Consider the following 2,417-nt stretch of genomic DNA (forward strand, 5'->3'; position numbering starts at 1 on the left):
AAGTGGTGCTGGCTCCTACCCTGGGGGTCTTTAAGACAAGGCTTGACAATCATCTTGCTGGGGTCGTTTGACCCCAGTACTGTTTCCTGCCATGGCAGGGGGTCGGACTTGATGATCTGCTTAGGTTCCTTCCGACTCTACTAACTATGAAACTATGGACATGGCAATTGCTGCTTCACACAGCTGCCACAAGCCAGTTCTAGTGGACTTTGATTGTGGAGTCACCAAATGTTATGGTCAAAATGAAAAACCAGGTCTAGATTATTTCTGGGTTTCTGTGCCTGAGTGGCAAACACAAATAACTGATCTTTCCAGTGGGTCAACACACCTGTACAACTGGTTTTGACTTTTATAGAAGAAATGGCTAATAATTTGGGACCCACATCTTGTATAGTTTTCACAGTTGGCTACACCAGTGTGTGTGTGTGTGTGTGTGTAATATCTTTCCAGGTCTTACTGAACAACAATTATATTATAAACACAAACCAATGCTTCTCTTCTTTTCTAGAAAACTGCTCCTGAAACAAAGCTGTTACATGCTCTCTGAATGTGGAGGAGACACTCCTATCGGTCTTTAGGAAGTACACTGGTCGAAAGGAGACCTCTAAGAATATTCTGTGCTCTGAGGTAATTATAGCATAACTCAATGTGTACCCATCACTCTAGAATTTATATTTGAATGTAAGGCTTCCACATAATTAATGGTAGAAATGTCATGAAGATGATGTCCCTTTTCTGATGTCTGTTGTCTCTCTCTTACTAATATAAAACAAATGCCTTTTCCTATCAGTAATGCTATAAGGCTCAAGGTCTGCTCTTCTCTGCTCTTGAATTTGGGACAAGTGTGTTGTAATTTTGCACTTCTGAAACAGAGGGGAGATTCTGGCTTATAGTTTTGCAGAAGTGTGCAAAAAGAGAAAATGGACTGCAAAAGCTCACCCGTTCCTTAAAACATCACACACTTTCAATATTGTACTTGAGAACTTGCTGTTTAAAAATGTTTCATTATCGGCAGATTCTCTAGCATAATGCACTTTATTAAACTTTAAGGCAGCTGTGATTTACTTCCTTTCACTGCAGCTGTTCACTAGTTTCTTTACAAACAGACTGACTGAAGCAGTTGTCTGGATATCACTGGTTCCATTTAAGGGAAATCTGAATATTGGTCTTTCAGGTTAACCACAGACATGTGTGCACACATGTAACTGTATGTATTTGATACAAGTGTATAGGCGACCCTGTCTTACTATATCATGTGTACAAAACCAAATAAGAAAACAAGATTGGTTTTGTTGAGAGAGTACTCAGAGAATCTAAAAAGACAATTATCTTAAATTTCAGCTCCATAAATGGTCTGCTGCTCACTGTTCATGGAGGCAACTCTACAGCTGAACCATGTAATGTGAATTAGATCAAAGCTGCTTATATTTTTGCACTTTAAAAAACACCATTTAATGTTTTAGGTGGACTGAAGGCTTAATCAGAACTTTTCTCTGTACCTCATACTCCAAATATAAATCTTAAAGCAAAGAATATTTCTGATCCGTGTTCTGAATCAGCTCAGATGAGAAGGATATGCCTCTGCACATTAATGTTAAGGGTCACTGATATGAGCTGGCACTTGGTTTGGTTATTTATTAAGGAAACAACAACAACAAGGCAAAACCCCCAACAACAACTTGTATCCAGTTTTGGTAGGCTTGCTTTGTGCACACACACAAACATAAGAGTTGGGGAGAATCCTAAACTGGACCAAAAAAAAAAATCCTAAGAACAAAATGTGTAGCAAATATGTTGTTTTCACGGCCATGTCTCCTGAAGAATGTGAATTGGTGTTTGTGTATAATATATCAGTCTGAACGTGACTCCTGTGCAACTCCTTTGACATTTGGAGGGTTAGTCCTGATTTACACTGCCACAACCCAGGTCAGATAAAGGTTGTGGCAGTGTAACTCAGGATCAGATCAGGGTGCCTGTCTACTGTACATCCATCTGAAGCACATATCCGGCTGACCAGTATGTTACCAATAATGCCCAAATAACTTGAGATGATGTTGGCTATAAAAAAAAAATCAGCTTTATGAAGTACTTGGTTGTTTAAGTCTATCATGGTTTTTTTTTTTCAACTGGAACATTAAGGCATATATGATAATTAAAATACAACAGCAGTCAGCCAAATGTAGTGGAAGGGCCAGAGAAAAATGCTCTAGCTATTGGTACGGGGTTGTTGGTTGCAGTGGTGTTGGTCTAAGGCATGGGTTCTCAACCATTTTTGTACCAGGACCCATTTGTAAACATGAATGACCAGTTCCAGCCCATTGCCTCTCACTCCTGACCCACTGCCCCTTGCCCCCTAGCGTGTGGGGCAGGGGGTGGATATGTGGGTGGCTCTGAAAATGATGTCATTTATTTAGGCA

The 2,417-nt window shown here is 40.0% G+C and overlaps 1 protein-coding gene across 19 annotated transcripts in view; it reads left to right on the forward strand.

Moving 5' to 3' along the window:
- LOC109302013 overlaps positions 1 to 2,417 on the forward strand; it is a 506,981-nt gene that overhangs the window by 148,351 nt on the left and 356,213 nt on the right. For 17 of the 19 annotated variants that reach the window (XR_002098709.1, XR_002098708.1, XR_002098706.1 and 14 more), the window contains one exon: positions 509 to 627. The exons of the other annotated variants lie outside the window; for them this stretch is intronic. The gene's annotated coding sequence lies outside the window, so the exon portion shown is untranslated. The remainder of the gene's footprint in view (positions 1 to 508; positions 628 to 2,417) is intronic. 19 annotated transcript variants of the gene reach the window in all.

Source organism: Gavialis gangeticus, unplaced genomic scaffold, assembly GCF_001723915.1.
Source record: "Gavialis gangeticus isolate Ggan-Ray unplaced genomic scaffold, GavGan_comp1, whole genome shotgun sequence".
Taxonomy (NCBI): Eukaryota; Metazoa; Chordata; order Crocodylia; family Gavialidae; genus Gavialis; species Gavialis gangeticus.